The 19,311-nt window shown below is 38.9% G+C and overlaps 1 protein-coding gene across 1 annotated transcript in view; it reads right to left on the bottom strand.

Moving 5' to 3' along the window:
• LOC108053845 (myb-like protein AA) overlaps positions 1–19,004 on the bottom strand; it is a 61,417-nt gene extending 42,413 nt beyond the window's left edge. The window contains 1 exon segment of the mRNA XM_044460795.1: positions 18,196–19,004. The gene's annotated coding sequence lies outside the window, so the exon portion shown is untranslated.
• Between the last annotated feature and the right edge of the window lie 307 nt (positions 19,005–19,311).

Below are 19,311 nucleotides of genomic sequence, written 5' to 3'. Positions count from 1 at the left end.
AAACCATAACATTTAAATTAAACGTTTAAAAGCAATCTTAAGCAATCGTCTTTGAGTGTCATAGCCCCATAGAAGCCATGTATTTGAATTATGTGGACGTTAGTAGAATATAAATAAATTACAAATAAGTTTTTACCCACATATTTTCCGCCTTTCTTTTTCCTCGTTTATGTAAAAAAGCACCAATGCGGTTTTTTTTGCGAAAATTTTAATTTTTCCATAAAAATTTAAATCATTTATTTATCGATGATTCCATCGATATTTCTCCACCTCTAAACGAAGTGATCATCATTTCGAATAAATTTCTCAATATGAATTTTATTTATAATTACCGTTATTAAAACAAATGATTGAAGAAGCCCATCGCTTGTAAAAGGTTGAAAGCAAATCCCTCCCTTCCACAGAAAAGTATAAAAAGTTTTTAACTAAACTTCAGCTGACAACAAAATATAATCTACAACAAATTGGTCGAGTGCCGAGTCCGAAATCTCCCTCTGTTAAAAACTTTTTAGCAACATCATAAAATACAACAATTGACAACATTTTTATTATTTTGTCTTCATCGTTTTTGATTTTTTGGGAAATATTTTTCTGAGCAATTAAATGTTGCCACTTGGCAGCAAAAGTTGAGCATAGAAAAGTTGCCCAGCTGAAAGTTGGAGCGTAAAAAACTCGTCAGGCGAAAGAGGAAAAGTAAAAGCAAAAATCGAAGCCAACCTCCCTCGGGGAACGCAGATCCGAGGCCAACAATAAATGACAATAAAAATAAGCCAAAGGGAAACATTCCGTAATACCAGCCAGGAAAATCATAAATAAAACGCATGTAATCCACGATTGAGTGCTTAACTTGATGCCATGAAAGTCGGCGGTCTATCTGAATACTGGGGTGAGCGGTTGTGGCACCGCGATAAGGGCGCGGGGCAAGTATTTACATTTGTGGCTGATGCGGTTGCCATATTGAAAAGTCATCAATCATTTGGCCTCGCGCAGCCAGCGAAGCAAGAAATTTGTCAGTTTGGCAAAAATATTGGGCCAAGTGGGGGAATGCGGGCGGCCTGGCTGATTGCTCCACTGGATGCAATGACTCAATCCGCTGGCAACTTTAAGGCCCTTTAAGTGCGCCCACGTGGAGCAGGAGAGGTGGCAAGAACGGGCAACAAAACATCTGAAGCCGGCAAATGAATGGCTGAACAGATAGAAGCACCCGGCGAACTGAGTGTGGCAGGACAAGGGAGGAGTGGCCATAGAGCAAAAGTTTACATAACATTAAACAAAGCGCACAATGGCACGAAAGCAGACTTAAGGACCCTGCTGATGAGTGCGAACGGACAGGCGATGGGGGACTTTGGGCGGGGAGTTGCGGCCAAGAAAAGAAAATTTGTTTAGAGTTTCTGCCCCTGCCAAGTCAAACAAAAACGAGTTGCGCATAATGAAGCACAAATGCACAATGGACCCAAGGACTCGAGGCCGGACCAGGGATACATTTTATAAATGTAGCCGGCTCTTGAGTTGCTCTTTTTGTGCCCCAGGAACCCCGAGGAAGGAGTGCGAAGGGGCGCGGAGAGCGGAGTGGGGAAATCTATGCCAAATTATCGGCCAGGCAACCGCAAAACTTAAACGCTGAGTTTCACTTTCCCGGCCAACTGGCGAAACTTTGCCACCCGTTATAAGAAATTATTTCATTAACAAGTTCAATTGGCAGTCGTTAGTGGGAACTTTCCCTCGCCTCAGTCGAAGTTTTCGGGAAGTTTGCAAGTTTTATTTGCAGCAAATGTTATAATCGTGTTAGTAGCCTAACTTGCGGATAACTGTTTACCAATGAGTGAGCTGCGGCGCTCCAATTGCGAGCGAAGTTTGCCAATCCCAGGACCTACAATGGGCCCGGAAACAGATCTCCAAGCCGCGATTTGCATAGTCGTGGCAAAAAGTGTGCTGCGCCCCACTAATCCCTCTTTATGGCCGACTGAGCCATAAACTGTGCGCACTTAATATAAAACATGCTTAAACGCCACTGCTCCCTCCGGGCGGCCATAAATAAATTATGAAAAACGCTTAACTACTTTCGACAGCTTATAAACGCCTACAAAACGGAACGCCCCACGGCTCCAACTATTCGCGTCTGTGTGCGTGTGCTGGGTGCTGATTTACAGTTGCATATTCCTTAAGCGGCCCAAGCAGCTCGTCGTTTGGGACTGCGGTTGCTCGTAAAGCAATTCATTTCCCTTATGCATTTTGTATGTGCGCAGGGCCAAGGCGGACAGGTATCCTTGTATCCTTGGGGCCCGGGTCAGGACCCCCCGTTTCCCCGTCTCACCGACTGGTACGAAACGTCTGCAAATGGCGCAACGGAAGCGCTTTTCAATGAAATTTATGACGCATGGAAACATTAGACGATCGTTGACGTCTACAAGTCCGCGGAGGCAGCCCACATTATAGCTGGCTGGCTAATGCCCTGACACCGAGCGATTTATGAGTTCAGCCAAGTTTGGCGCTGTCTGTTTCGGCCTTTGCTCGCTAATTTCGAGGTGCTACGGGTGCCGAAAGAATTTCAATTAAATATAATTTATGTGGTGCCAAAAAGTTGTCAACTTGATGTAAGATTCAGAAGCAGGGCGCGGTAGTCAAGTCTTCAATCGAGCGCTGGCTCCAAGGCTTTAAGCTCAGGGAAAAGAACAAAACTGAACCTATTTCCCTTTTTTTTTTTCGCTATCTCACTTGTGGGCGAAAAGCCTTTGTTTTTGCAGCCGTTTACCGAATGGCCCGCCCCCAAAACGGAAGAAGAGGAAAAGGGGTCTGTGCACTCGCTGGTCGTGTAAGCAGCCAAGCAGCGGAAATGATTCGTCGTAATTTTCCTTTGTGTAATCAACTCCTTTGTGGGGAATATTTTGTATGTTCATATGCCCTGCCGACGCCGTCGCTCTTGAATCCCGATTCCCGACTCCCCCGACTCCAAGGAGTCGGCAAAGTTGACGGGCGGTGCCTCCCACGAATCCGCCCCCTCCGACGCCCCGTGAAGTGCGCTTTTAGGCGTGCTCCTTTATAGTTTTATTTTTCTCTTTCGCTGAAAACTTTTCTGCCGCTAGATTTTACGCTCTTTTGAGTTTTCTACAATTTAGTGGATCAAGTCCACTGCGGGGCTTTTGCGCAATTTAATGAGATTTCCCTTTGCAAGGGGAGTTAATAATTATGCAAATATTTCAATTATTGAATGCCAGGACAGTCGCCCTCCAATTTGCCTCGAATCCTCTGGACTGAGGATTTTCAACGGCTGCCAACCTACATCAAGTCGGCCAGGTGGCTAACCGTACCCCGGCCACCGACTCGGCAAACTTATTATCGCTCCATCTTTCTGGTTTGGATTATTATGATGTCTGGCTGTCAGTGAGTCCACGAAATCTACTTAATTTCGAAATGCTGCTGTGGGCGAAGTTTGACGCCATCAATTGATCATTATTCTGTTTTTTGAGGGCTTGTTGTTCGTACAAGTTGATTGAGCGTAATGAAGGTGAAAATACTGCTGCCAAAGATTCGGCAAATTAAGGGAAAGAATCTTCAGAGATATTTGGGCTGGACTTCAGAAAGTTGAAATGACCTAGCTTATTTAATAGTTTACACCCTAGATGGATATATTTAGAAAGATTGTCCTTTAGATAAATGTGTTGTTGCTTGTGTTGCAGCTTTCTGAAGCGTTATTTCTATATTTTATGCGCTTACAGAGTATATGATAATTTTATTCCCAAGTTTGCAACACAGTAACGAAGGTATTTCCGACCCTATAAAGTGGCTGTTTTTACGCAAACAAGTCTTTAAGTTGTAAAACTATCTGCTTGATTACTTTTATATAATTGGAAACGCACTGAATATAATCAACCGGTCAGTATAACAGATAAACTGATTAAATTAATTTTTTGTTATTTTTACATTTAACAAAATTTTGTTTTAACTTTATAAAAATCTGACGATTGAATCGTATAGCTCTTAAAGGAAAGATTCGAAAAACGAATAGGAATATAATTGGAATGTTACCATTTCAAAAATACGTTTTCAATTTAATAAAAATCAACGAACTATTCCATATGGCTGCCATGTGAACTACCAAAAAAGTTTTTAAGAATGAAAGCTGTCTTTGGTTAACCAAAGCCTATAGACCCTTGCACTTTTATGAAAAATATATTAGTGAACCCACTTAGTTCATCAGTTCCAAATTGAAGAATTTTATAAGACATTTTTTGTTTTGTACCATTACAATGAGTTATCATTAAGTTATCCGAAATGGGTGGTTACATACAGAGACTAGTTTGCATAGAAACGGAGAGACGGACATGGCTAGATCGACTTTATGCTCCTAATCAATGTCTTATTCACTGCGTAGCTACTTTTTAGGTGAAACTATAATACCCAATGCAATGGTACACAAATATAATTACTCATTTATTTAAGCTTTCCCTGAATTCCTAGCAATGCACCAATTCGCGGACTGACTATGGCCGACTGGCCCGCAGAAAAGAATATGTCTCACAACCCGGGGATGACAGAAAAATACGGAAAAAGCAAAGCAAAACGAGAAAAAGCTGACTGCTGGTCATCATATGAACATCAAAGCGTTGTACAAACATTTAAAGATCAAAAAGGCAAAAGCCCATTTAACCCGGTCCTGGGCGACACCCACACAACGGAAGGCCCACGCATACATGTGTTTCACCATGGTCAAACATCTGCCGCCCCGTGTTGATAGAGACCTAAAGGACATGGGCGGAGTGGGCAGACTGGGCGGGGCGGGCAGACCGCTTACTTCTTGCCGCCCGGCTTGTCGGTTGCATTAATAAAAATTGTTCACCATATTGGTAAATCCATTATGAATATTACGGGCGAGCAGAGGGCCGACGGCTTAGCATGGGGCAGCCGGGGAGGCCTTTGGCTGTGGCCGGTGGAGATGGCAGGCTCGGGCGGGGGACGGTGGACGGGGGCTGCTGGAGTGCAGTATGAAAAGATTGAAATTGAAATTTGTGTTCCTGCATTGGAGGCTCACCGCCCCTGTGCGTTTCCCCGCGCCATCCTGCTCGGCCCGGGTCCTTTCCATGCCCCTTCACCATGCAAACCCCGCCAGCCTTCGTAATTGTGTGCGAAAAGCAAAGCAAATGTTTACGTAATAAATTTACGTGATTGAAATATGTCGAGTTGGCAACAAAAATGGCCAACGACTGACCCGCCCCCTATCTACCCCCTATCTGTGCAGTCTGGCTAACGAATCGGGCTCTTTCCCGGCTGCGGTGTAAATTTTTACACATGTATGCAGTTGATAGCGAGTGTCAGAGGGGCGGCAAGTTGGTCATTTTTATTAGTTGCCAAAGCGTTTGGCGGGTGTTGCTGCTGGCTGTGCGCTGTTCGCTGTTCGTTGCCTGAAAAACCGCAATTTGTGCAAAAATTATGAAACGAGACTTTGGGCAAACACAATCAGCGCTTGGGTAAGTTTTTATGCATTTAAATTAGTGTGTTCCTTGTGCGAAGGCAACAAGCCAGGGAGGATGTGCCGCAGGACAAAAGGGCGCGCTATCCGTAAGCGGATTTCGGCAAGTGTGTGGGAAAAAGATGAAAACCATTCGGATAGGCTTAATTATGTTGTTCAGTTTGCTAAGATGAAGCAAGCACGGATTTTGACTAAATCGGCAGACCGGATCGGGAATAACCCTTCCGCAGTAGCTTTTTCCTGTAATCGAGTCACGACTTCCCGAGTTGACAGCACCTTCCGCCCTGCAAATCCGCACCTTTCGCACCTTGTCAGCTGCTCGTCCGTCCCAATCGCTTGGTCCTTATCCACTATGAGTACACATGCCAAACTAAACGAATAAGAAGCGGGCTGCGAAAGAAAAATCTAACCACGCGCAATTTGTCGTGTGTGGATGTGGAAATTGATCCAAGTGATTTCCTCCCCACTCCGCCGCTGTCTGAAAAGTATTTACTGCGTCGTCAGTCATTCAATTTATCGCATTTCTTTGGCCCGAGTCAAGCCCAACCAAACTAAACCAAACAGAGGAATCTGTCAGGGGCTCCACGTCAACTTCTTCTTCTGGCTCGACCGGCTTTGGTTCAGACTTCGACTTCGACTCCGACTCCAACTCCGACTCCTACTCCGGATTTCTTCGCCGGCGATGGCGACAAGTTCATACGTCTTATGACTTCCCGTTGACGGAAGTGAGCTTCGTGTGTGGCCCGTCTGCTTTTGGGTCTCGGGTGCAGCTTACATCGAAATCACTTTTATAATTGGCACGCAGCCAGCCAAAAGAAAAACTCAAAAAAGAAATATCTGCGCGGGGACAACAAAATGAAGAGCAGACGAGCTTAAACTGTCTGCAAGGTTTTTCTAGATCTCTGGCAGCGATGTCTGCAAATACTATTTGTCAGATATGACATTATATTAATCGAAATTACTTTCGGGCTTCAAAAGTGACCTGCAGAAGGACTGATGGCTTCAAAGTCAATTTAATTTGTCTATGAAATATTAAATGACAAAACAGGGCGAGGCACAAAAACGGTCACCCTAATTGAATTGGTAAATATTTAAATAAATATAACCACAGATAATTAAAACAACAAAAGCCAAGCGACAGCGATGGATGGACACGTCTAAATTAAGAGCTCGACAGCAGTAACAGAAAAAATAAAATGGGATTGTGGTGCTGGTTGTGGAAGAACGAAGGTGAGCGAGGACACACAGGTGAATGGGCGCCCATGTCACATTGCGACCACAAAAGCAATTAAATTTCCAATTAAATTGCATTCACTTTGCTACATTTTGGTCCGGTGAAAATGCGACGCGATTTATTTAAATTGTTAATTAGGAAAGGCAATTCCAATGACAAATTGATCAGGATACACCAGGAGTGAGTAACGTTGGTTTGAGTTTCTTCCAACAAGTCCGTGGCCTTTCTGTAACTTCCAGCTCTCCCTAGGCTCTTAAAATGTATTTAAAGCTTCCACTTCATGAAAAAATTGGCTGCCTTTACTGCATCCCATTTGCAAAGTGTGCTCGCATCCTGAGTTTCCAACAAAGGCACCAGCAATTACAACAATTCCAACAGGAGAAAATGAACGAGGGAGAGAGACCCGGCAAAAAAGACATAATTTTTCGTAAACGTTTTTATAGTGTTGTCATGTACGATTAATTGCGGCTCATTAAACTTTATACGGCTGCAGACGCTCAAACGATTTCCGTGCCAGCTCAGCCTTCCGTTTTGGGGGTTTGGGGTCACAACTCAGCCAACTGAAACGAACCCTTGTTTGGAGCTCTGACCATAACCCGAGGGATTTGCCGAATTTATTTTCCGTGTGTGTGCTAATTGCGCCAATGCACCATGACTCAATTTCTGGAAAATACAAGGAGCCGATTAAGCTTTAGTTTCTGACCATGTGCAGTTAACATTATGCTAGGCAAATGAAATTGGACAATTGGAATGGCCATGCCTATCAAGGTGTCTCAAATCGCAGAAAATCTAGGACACAAATTTACTTAACTCAGTGAAGAAAACATTTTCGGCTACGTAAAGAGTTTGCAAAGATATCTAGATAAAATTTCAACCAAAAGTATTTTTTCCATTACTGATATAAGGATCGAAAAATAAATAGAAGAACTCCAGACATTTTAGCTTTTAACGATTTCAAAATCACATTTTTATTGGCGTTATTGGTCGAAAGCTAGAGATGTAAGATTAAACGTTAAACGATTAAACATTGTTTCACTGCTTTAAATCTTTGACTTGCCAAAGCTAGCTACTTTAAAGTATTTTTGCCCAAAAACAAATAAACCAAATTATTTTATGGGCTCCAAAATGAAAATATGTATGACAAACGTCTTGTAATGAATTGTTATTCTTACGTAAATGTTAAATGCGAACTGTTGTGCAAACAAAAATCTTTCACGCATCCGCCATATTGGTTAGGAAAAATGAAGTTGATCCAATCGGCTCAAATTAAACTAGTATCAGAGGGAAGTAACATCTATATATTTGTATCTGTCGACCTTAAAAACTGTCTGAAATTGGAATTATTGCAAAAAACTACTAGCTAATCACAGAATCATCTGAATTGAAAAAATAAAATTTCAAATTTCCATAGATAACGCTGTCGAGTTTTAAAGGGACTTGAAATTCAAAAATCTCGACCAAAAAGCCGAGTTATTTGTTGTTGTAAAAATAATACATTCTCTCAAAATTACAAAAAAATCGACAGCGTTACCTGAGTATTTAGTGAAGAAGTACTGTGCAAACTTTTAAAACAATTCGTCCAGTATATTGCAGAATCGTGTACACCGAAAACCCGAATAGAAATCGCGCTTATTTACCATCGTTGCTCTGCCCATAGTTATACCCCCTAGCCATGTCCGTCTGTCCGTCTGTCTGTCCGTCTGTCTGTCTGTCTGTCTGTCCGTATGAACGCTGAGATCTCGGAAACTATAAAAGCTAGAAGATTGGCATTTTGCATGTAGATTTTAGAAGTTCCTACGCAGCGCAAGTTTGTTTCAAAATGGTGCCACGCCCCCTTTAACGCCCACAATCGCTTATATACGATTTTAAAAATTTTAATATTTCGGAAAAGTAAAAATGCAGTTTTATTGTGTTTATCAATACCTATCGAAATGTAGAAGAAATTTTTCAAATCGGACCATTCGTTAAAAAGTTATGCGTGATCAAAGTTTCTATCTCCATCTCCCTCGCACTCCCTTTAGCTGAGTAACGGGTATCTGATAGTCGGGGCACCCGACTATAGCGTTCTCTCTTGTTTTTACTCGGATCAATCTAAAATCTATACTCTTGAAATGTTGTGCATTTAGAAAAAAATAATAAAAATGTTTATAATATATAACAAGAGAGAACGCTATAGTCGAGTGCCTCGACTATTAGATACCCGTTACTCAGCTAAACAACTTAATATAAATATGCCTTCTTGTATGTTTTTTGCCGCTGGCCAGCTGTTCCAAAGTCATCCGTTAGATGGCGCTACGGGCCATGCAAGGCGGAAATGTAGGCGCTAGCCAGGCTCAAGCGTTTAATGGGTTTTTGGGCGTTAGAGTGGGCGTGGCAAACTTTTCTTACGCCAATCGATAGGTATTGACGAAACAAATACATATCAATTAAAATTTTCATAAAAGCATCAAAACTGTGGCCACAGTTTGTGTCTTGTGGGCGTCAGAGGGGGCGTGGCACCATTTTGAAACAAACTTGCGCTGCGTAGGAGCTCCCAAAATCTACATGCAAAATGGAAACGCTTCCTTCTACCTGTTACATACTTTTGCAAGAATACAATATACCCTTTTACTCTACGAGTAACGGGTATAAATACTGTACCCGCCCCCTTACGATTAGTAATTTTTTATTCGCCTGATTGAATAAACTAAATGATGATAGAATAAACTAAATGATGATAGAAGAGATCGTCCCAGATTTTCAAGGAACTGACTTTGTTAATGATTTCCGCAATGTGTGCACATGCTTGTTATACCATTGCAGAGGGTATTATAATTTCAGTCAAAAGTTTGCGACCCTATAACGTATATATATTCTTGATCAGCATCACCAGGAGAGTCGATCTAGCCATGTCCGTCTTTCCGTCCGTCCGTTTCTAAGCAGGTCCCTCAGTTTTAAAGCTATCTGCTTGAAACTTTCCCAAAAGGAACGAGCCGGATCGGGCGACTATATCATATAGCGGCCATATAGCTGAACGATCGGAAATGCCATAACTTTGATGTTTTTAAAGTTAGGAAGTTGGGATTTTATAGGGGTTTTATTTTTGGCCAGTCAATCCGACCTACCAATTTTCATAAAATAAAACCCATAGAAAATCCCAACTTCCTAACTTTACAAACACAAAAGTTATGGCATTTCCGATCAATCAGTTATATGGCAGCTATAGGATATAGTCGGCCGATCCCGGCCGTTCCGACTTATATACTGCGTGGAAAGGAAAGAAGGGTGTGTGCAAAGTTTCAATTCGATAGCTTTAAAACTGAGACACTAGTTTGCGTAGAATCAGACAGACGGACAGACGGACATGGCTATATCAACTCAGGAGGTGATCCTGATCAAGAATATATATACTTTATAGGGTCGGAGATGTCTCCTTCACTGCGTTGCACACTTTTGACCAAAATTATAATACCCTCTGCAAGGGTATAACAAGAAAGGAAAGCTAACTTCGGGCGGAGCCGAAGTTGATAACCCTTGCAGAATATTCTGTAAATTATATTCTCCAAAACTATACATATGTTGCATTTTTAATACTCATAAAAAATCCCAACTTCCTAACTTTAAATCGTTCAGTTATATGGCAGCTGTAGGATCCGATCCTTATGAAATTTGGTAGGTCGAATTGATTGGCCAAAAATGAAACCCGTAGAAAATCCCAACAAACACCAAAGTTATGGCATTTCCGATCAATCAGTTATTTGGCGGCTATAGGATATAGTCGGCCGATCCGTATGAAATTTGATGGGTCGGATTGATTGACAAAAAATAAAACTCATAGAAAATCCCAACTTCCTAACTTTACAAACACCAGTCCGATCGTTCAGTTATATGGCAGCTATATGATACAGTCGCCCGATCCGGCTCGTTCCGACTTATACTACCTGCAATACAAAGACAACTTTTGGGAAAGTTTCAAGCAGATAGCTTTAAAACTGAGGGACTAGTTTGCGTATAAACGGACGGACGCTCCTGGTGATGCTGATCAAGAATATATATATATTTTATAGGGTCGGAAATGTCTCCATCACTGCGTTGCAAACTTTTGATTGAAATAATAATACCCTCTGCAAGGGTAATTAAAGTCTGTGTCAGTGCAGCCACTTTATAAATATATTCTTTCCATAATTTACCTTTAAATAAAAATACCTCAAAAAAGTTGTTGGTGACACAAGATTATTGACGAACCAAATACTACATTTTAAAAAAATTTTCGATCGGTCCGCTGCACAAACATATAATATAATATATAAACATTTGATTTTATTTTTAAGGAATTTAAAAATACTATGGGCCTTTTTATTCTTCAATTTCGATTATAATGGTATTTGTGTACATACATAAAAAGGCCTACAGATTACTTAAGAAATAAAATTGCTTTCTATATAGCTCCCATATGCACAATCAGTTGATTTTAAAGAATTATGCGTAAGTCTCGGTGTTACTTGGTAATTTGATGCGATCACCACGGGCTTATGTAAGGAGGATAGGAAATTCTTTCTTTTTGATTTAAGCATGTCCGTCTGTCTGTCCGTCTGTCTGTTTCTACGCGAACTAGTCTCTCAGTTTTAAAGATATCGAATTGAATTGAACTTTGCACAAACCCTTCGTTCCTTTGCACGCAGTATATAAGTCGGAACGGCAGGGATCGGCCGACTATATCCTATAGCCGCCATATAACTAATTGATTGGAAATGCCATAACGTTGGTGTATGTAAAGATAGATGTTGGGATTTTCTATGGGTTTTATTTTTGGCCAACCGATCCCATTTTGGAGAATATAATTTTCAGAATATTCTGCAAGGGTATATACACTTCGGCTCCGCCCGAAGTTAGCTTTCCTTTCTTGTTTAACAATAGTTTTATAAAAATCGGAAAATCTATGGTAGCTAATGGAATGATCGAAAATGTATCGAAAAATCGAAGTTTCATTGTTTTCAAGAAATATAGAATATTAAATTTGTATAGCAGCAGCAACGGTTTCTTGTTAAAAGAATTATTACTACTCAAAGAAATATTTAATAATCATTTTTATACCCTTGCAGAGGGTATTATAATTTCAGTCAAAAGTTTGCAACGCAGTGAAGGAAACATTTCCGACCCTATAAAGTATATATATTCTTAATCAGCATCACCAGGAGAGTTGATCTTGCCATGTCTGTCTGTCCGTCTGTCCATTTCTACGCAAACTAGTCCCTCAGCTATCTGCTTGAAATTTTCTCAAAAGTCGTCTTTCTATTGCAGGTAGTATATATGAAGGTCTGAACGAGACGGATCGGGCGACCATATCATATAGCTCCCATAAGAGAGAAAAAAATTTTCAAAGTATAACTTTGTTGTTTTTAATTTTTGTTTTTGTTCTTTGGGATTTGGTAATATTTAAAACGGTTTAGATTCAATTAAATATCATATAGCTCCCATAGGAAATATATAAAAAAAATTTTTTTAAAATTGTATTTAGCTGTTTGCTGTCTATTTATCAAAACATTCCTTTGAGATATAGTAATTTTTTACTATAGCAGAATTACGCTTTTAGTTTTGTCAAAATCGAACAAATCTAATGCAGTTATATGAGCATTAGAAGCGATGTCAAAATGCAGCGCAAAAATCGACATAGCTTTATTGTGTTTAATACTATAGGCATAGAGATCAAAATGTAGTCATTTTGTAATAAATCCAAGGGTATATAAACTTCGGCTTGCCGAAGTTTGGTTCTTTTCTTGTTTTTAAAGTGTTAGTTTAGACTACACTTTTCGTTCCGTATAAAAATCGTTTCGATTGTAATGGACAGCAGATTTTCAATTCTGTTTATTTATTTCTGTTTAGAGTAGTACACCGTCATTAGAACGCCGGTTTGTTATTAGGAAATTGTATATCTTTCATTATGATATGTTCTTGTATCACTGTGATTTCTTAAAAAATAGTAATGGTTTAAATATACATATAATGTATATAGATATTGTAACCTAAATTTTAAATAAAGAGTTTTCTGAAAATACTTTCATAAAACTAAAAAATAAGTAAAAATTTAAATTTAAATATACATTTTATTAAACTTTTTTTTGTTTTTAAAGACAAACATTGTATAAAATATTGAAGTAAGAGCGAAAATTGTAAATTGTGTGAATGAAGAGCCTCTGCGTTCCAGTCCGTTAAACAGGTTTCATGGAGGGAGCAAAATTTTTGTATGCAGTTGGTATTTTAAGATGAGGTGTCGGTATTGTGTTGTAATTATTTTCTTGTTCATATTTGACCAAAGCGAAATGTCGTAACTTTAACATTTTTTTGGTTGCATTAAGTGCGTGATATTTGATGCAGTAGAATAAGATACTTGTTATGTTGAAATTTTTTATTTTATCACGATTTTGTCGAAAAAAAATTTAAAATATTGAGAAGTGTAAAAAAATAATTGCGGCTTATGTGTCGAACCAATGGAATGGATCAGATTTAAAAGTGTTGTTTTAAAAAAGTATTATTATATGCCCCTGCATACGGTAAAAATGTATGAACAAATTAAGCAAAAACCACTTTTAAACATTAATAATATATACAACTGTATACACATTTTATGATCTTATCTGAAGTTTTATATGTTGAAGTCACAACTTCGTTGCGTCTTCTTGATCTAAGTGTTTTAAAAGACCTGCCACAAGCTCAGTGGCGGATCTAGGGGGGGCGAAAAGGGCAAGCGCCCCGGGCGCCAAATCTAAGAGACGCTAAATCGAGTCCGACTAGCAATATATGTTTCAAAAATTCATATTTTCCCGCGGCGCTGCGCATGTAACGCTCCCTATAGAATACAAGTGTAAGTGTTTTATGATGTGATCAAAAGGAAAAGGGACGCTCGAAACGTCATAATAAACTTTCTTGCTTAGAGAGAGAGAGAGAGAGAGAGCGAGCAGTATACGTGTTAGGTTATGAGCGCGTTTGTTTACATGCATTCCAATCAAAATACTAAATACTTTATCTACCCAACTTGATGAAGTAATAACAGCTTTAGAAATACTCCGAGGTACCTCTTCTGAAACCGTGGACACAAGACAAGATGCAGCACTTGTCATTGGTGCTGTTGAAAAATTTGATTTCCTGGTTCTGCTCCTTCTATTGACAGAATGCAGAAAATGTTCCAAACCAAAGGGATCACCATCTACGAAGCGACAGAATTACTTGAGACATTGTCAGACCACATAAAAGAGTGGAGAGTTAGTCTTTGCGACACAGTCATGTTGAAAGCTGTGTGAAGAAATGGGCGTAACGATTTCGAAGAGGAGAATCAAGAAACGTAAGATGCCAGGTGAACTTGTTGATGACGCTGCGCTCGATACCTACGAAGAAACAAGACGCTTTTTAGTTGAAATTTTGGGCAGCCTTTCAATCGAAGTTTCTACTCGATTTGCTAGCTTGAGAGTGCTGAATGAGCGCTTCGGATTTTTCTTCAACTTCAAAGAATATCTTGATGACGACAAATAAGTTTTAAATAGAAAACTATTGGAAGTTAAAGATAAATGCAAATTATTAGCTGAAATTTATTCTAATGATTTAAATGGTACGGAATTGTTTCACGATATCAAAGATGTCATTTTTCTTCTGAAAAGGGCCAATAAAAAGGGAGAAAGTCTTGATCTCACTCCAAAAGGAATACTATTGTATATTTCATCGTTGGGGTTAGAGGCGTACAAAACACTTGTGACGGCATTGAAAATTTTGCTGACTCTACCATTGTCCGTGGCTTCGTGTGAGCGATCATTCAGTAAAATGAAGTTGATAAAATCTTATCTCCGCACAACCATAAACCAAGACAGGCTGTCAAATTTAGCTATACTATCTATCGAAAATGAAGTATCAGCATCACTCGACTACAATGATATTATTGCTGAATTTGCGGCAATCAAGGGTAGAAAAGTTATATTCTAAAAGTAATATTTTTTTGTCTTGCAAAAACACAAATAATAATGTTTTTTCCGTTGTAACTGACAAAAGAATCGATATGAAATACAATTCTTCAAACATATAAGCTTTTAATAATTAATAACCTATTTACACTTAAAATACTCCAATGTTATTCGTACAGCAAATAGGGAGGGAGCGGAATTTTTCGCTTTGCCCCAGCAACCCTAGATCCGCCACTGCACAAGCTGCCCTGTTGAATATAAATAATTAACCTTTCCTGTTTACCTAATATATAGCCTAAGAAGCCTAAGATCCAAAAAAAAAGTGGTCCATTCTTGGGCAGTTTACGTGTGGTCCTAGCCAGTCATAGTAAATTAAGGGGGTGGTATGGTATTTAAATTTTGTTTGCTTTTTCTTATTTTTTTCTGAATGCACAACATTTGAAGAATATTGCGATAAAATTTTAGATTGATCCGAGTAAAACTTTGGAAGCTATGGGCAGTTGAACGAGGTGAGTTAGCTCGTCATGTATGCGATGGATGTCCAAAACTTTAAAACGTTTTCCTGCAATTTCAAAGTCGGTGAACACGATTCTGCAAAATATACGGAACGAATCGTTTTGAAATTTTGCACACTATCTCTGTACCTAAATCTGCAGGTACTGACGTCGAGTGTTTTTTTTTAAATCACGTTTTTGACTTCAAAGTGTTACCAAAAACACAAAAATAGAAAAAAAAGAAAAAACTCAACGTAGTTACCTTTAGAAACATCTTAACTAATTAAAATTTTTTTTTTTTTTCTAATGATCTAGTAACGAGTTGTGCTGTTCACCGCAAAACCTGTTTTGGAGGCGCCCACGGAGCTTGGCTGCAAATTTTTTCGATGAAAATTTCTGAAAAAAAGTTTAAATGTTGTACTTTGATATGCTAACAAAACAATTGATCTGACATTAATCGTATCGTGTGAAAAACTTCATGAAAATATACCTTTTTTGGCGGAATTAACCATACCCGCCCCTTAATCAGATGTTGTGGAGCCTGAACAAATGTCTTTTTCGCACCGATAAGAACTTATGACTGGCATTAAAATTTCCTTCACATCATTTTTTTTTACCAAAGTTAAATTTTAAATCGACTGCTTTTAAAATGTAAATACAGTTTTTATACACAAATTTAGGGACGATTTCTTCATACCTATTACGAATATTGTATCGGAATAAAATTCGCTTTCCTAATGTGATGTTAATTTTTCGACCGACAAAGCTTTACAGTTTTCACACGCCAGGAAGAAAGTCTGACGGAGGAAGACTATAAAATATAAGTATTTCTTCGTAATTTTGTGCTTTTTTGACCGACATATATTAGCTAGTGAAAAGTTTTGAGTCAGAAAAGTTTTGTTCCCGAGAAATAAAATTAAATCAATGTTAAAACTTAACAAAACATTGAGGAATCGATTGTAAATCAAATTCGAACGTATATATCCTATAAAAAGGCATTATAGGAAAACTTTATTGTATTAACTTTATTATTAAAAAGTTTCTTGTTCTTAGATAATTTTTTAAAATATCGAGTGAATTCGAGCACGCGACTTGTGAATTTTTTCTGTCAAGTTCAAAAACTAACATCGGCTTTGAAATGAAATGTTGCCTTCCAATTAAAACATCAAGTGACAAAGCGGCACCAAGAAATGACCAAAAAAGGAGTACAAAACCATCGAAATGTCTGCATCGAATTGTAATTGTTGTGCCAATGGCTGCCATTTATTTATTTGCAGCGATCCTTGGAGCCAAATGCGGCTGATGACGATGACGAGCATTCAAAATAGAATGAAAATGCATTTGGGCAGCGTTTTTCGGAATGTTTTCAAATCAAATATCGGTAGTTGTCAAGAGGGACGAGAGCCGAGCTGCCTTCCGTGCCTTGCTAGCTGACGTTGATTGCCTTTGACTGCGTATTTATTTGTATGGACTGTCTGTCTGAGGCTCTTTCAGTCCGCTGGTCAGTCGGTTTGGTTACATTTTTTCCGAGTTTGTTGCATCTCTCTTTTTTTGTTTCTGCTTTTTGCATGTTGCGTCATTTTCATTTTCATTTTGTGCACTATTGAGCTGTGTGTTTTACGCTTTTTGTCAACATTTTGTTTTCAGCTGCTTTTGTGTACTTTTTCACTATGTTCGCCACTGCCTTTAATGAAATGTTTTGACTTCAGTTGCGCTCAACCTACATACATCGACACAATGTGTTCAAAGCACTAGGATATATGCACTGAAATTAACATTAAAGAACATTTAAAGTATATCAATTGACGCTTATCAGTTTTTAGTACATGTTCATAAGTCTAATCAAAAGAAGCGCTCGAGAGGGCTTCAGCATTTCTGGTATTAGAATTTGATTTTCCACTTACGGCACGCTAAGCGTAATAAACACGTTTTCCCCCACCATCGCTTTTACTCAAGTTCATCAATTGGTTTAATGACGCAGCAAAGTATGCAACAAAATAATGCAAGCAGATGAAGGACCAGCATCCGCAGCCGAAGCCAGACAACGTCTCATTCAGAGTCTTTCAATCGAAATCACTTGAACAGCTTGCACATTTATGCAACTCACTTCACACAAACGGATTCGGATTTGGCCCCGGATCACTGCAGAAATCACTTCCCTGCAATGCATGCAGCCCGTCCTGGCTCCTTCTTTTTTGCCGCCCATTGCAATGCAGTCAGCTCTGAAATTGCTTGGATTGGCGTTTGTTTAGCAACTGTCGCAAGCCTCTCGATTCTGCACCCTCTTCATCCTGCTCACTGCGAAATTTTGCCGAGGTTGCACTTGACCAACTGGCAAAGAGCAATTTTAGTCCAACAATTTTAATTGAATTTGAAGTGTCGAATAGGCGGCAAGAAAATCAATAGTGACCGGCGAGCTCCACGAAAAGCTAGACTTATGGACAATTCTTGAGTTTTATGTATAAGTATATGTATAATATCAAGGTAAGTACAAGTCAAAAAGTCTTACATTTTTGTAAAATTAATCAACTTTTTCTCATAATCAATACTCAGTCGAACTTCACCAACTTAAAATAGTCATCTGATTTCGGCTGTTCCGACACCTGCTGTAAAATTTAATCTATTGTAGGCTTAGTCTTGTTCAGTGCGTTGCGAGCATAAATACCTTTATTACACCCTTTCAAGGACATTCAATGTTTGAAAACTTATTTTAAAAAATGAGTGTAGAAATATGGAATTGCGTTATACATTTTTGTACAGAACAAATAAATTTGAATAAGCCTGCTTAATTTGCAAAAAAAAATGTTGAAAAATTTTGCGCAGCGATTCGAAAATTTCAATGAAAAACATTTTTTTTCGATCGATTAATTGATCTTAAAAAATGTTCATTGTGACTCTTTTTTAGGTATTAATTTTTTCAGTTTACAACATGTGGCTCAGGATCAAAACTATTTTCGTGTTAAAAAAGAAATAGAAATGTTTACCCACAGACAATAAATATTTCGCTTTCAGATCAGCTGAATAAAGAATTTCAGTCTTATATACTAGGTTTATAAAGAATTTCTTGCTTACCATTGAATCAGTTTATAAACTCAAGACTCGTACGTTATTCTATTCGGTTTTGGATTTTTTCACATTTTCCAACACTTTATTAATTTTATAAATATGGTTCTATGTCGCACTTTTTCCGTTTATAGCTTGGAAATTTTTTAAAACTTTTCACTGCTCACTAATAATATTTAATAACTGGCCAGAGAACTACAGTCTTTTCCCGAATTTCGTTGACGTAATATCTAGCGTATCTATTAAATACTGCAGAAAGCACAATTAGTTATGACAAAGTCAACTAGGGGTTTTAAAGGTCCTGTTCGATATTAGCCTTACTAGAGTTCACAACCATTTATAGTTTAAGCGAGCGATATTGGGATATGTTCTTGGATAATTGCCTTTGCATATGGCCAAACTGTCCTAAGATCCTACTTGTTCTTGCGATACACAATGCAATATTTACTGATATAATTTAACAGAAAGTGGTGCAAAGACTAAGAAAAAGATTAGGGCATTTACGGGTTCCTAAGATATTTTGAGATTTAGCACAAGCTTTATAAAATAAATTACTCTAATACTATGAATATGAAAAACATTCTTATGCTTAATCAATATTGTCCAAGTCCTGGTATGGTTTTCTCGTGTTTGACATAGGTCAGTTGCGTTCTCAAAGTTTCCTGGCCTAGGTCAGTTTTCATAGGCGATTTGTTTACATTGCTTCTTCAAGCACTCAAGAACTAATCAAAATCGCGGACCGTACACACACGCACAGAAAGGAAGACTCTGGGAAATGTACTTGGGAAAATGTTTGATTCGAACGCCGGCTCTTTGTCGTTAGCAACCTTTCCTGACCGTAATTCGCGCAAAACTGATCCTTAACGCATTCCGAAAAATTTTAAGCTTGCCATCGCTGGCGAATGTGCAACGAACACGAACCTATCCAACTGCACGAGTCCTTGGGGCAGCCGACGACGATGCGAAGCCACGGACGACGAATTCGCACGAGGACCTCTACGAACTGTTAGCCGGCAAATAAGGAGCCAACTGAGCTGCGAAGTAGTAGCTCCAGCAGCAACAGCAACACCAACACCAAAAATCTCGGCCACAAACGACGATTGCAGCCAGCCGATGAAGTGTTCA

Source organism: Drosophila rhopaloa, unplaced genomic scaffold (assembly GCF_018152115.1).
Source record: "Drosophila rhopaloa isolate 14029-0021.01 unplaced genomic scaffold, ASM1815211v1 contig_225, whole genome shotgun sequence".
NCBI classification, from domain to species: domain Eukaryota; kingdom Metazoa; phylum Arthropoda; class Insecta; order Diptera; family Drosophilidae; genus Drosophila; species Drosophila rhopaloa.
The sequence above is the reverse complement of the archived record's forward strand: the minus strand, read 5'-3'. Positions and strand labels throughout refer to the sequence as shown.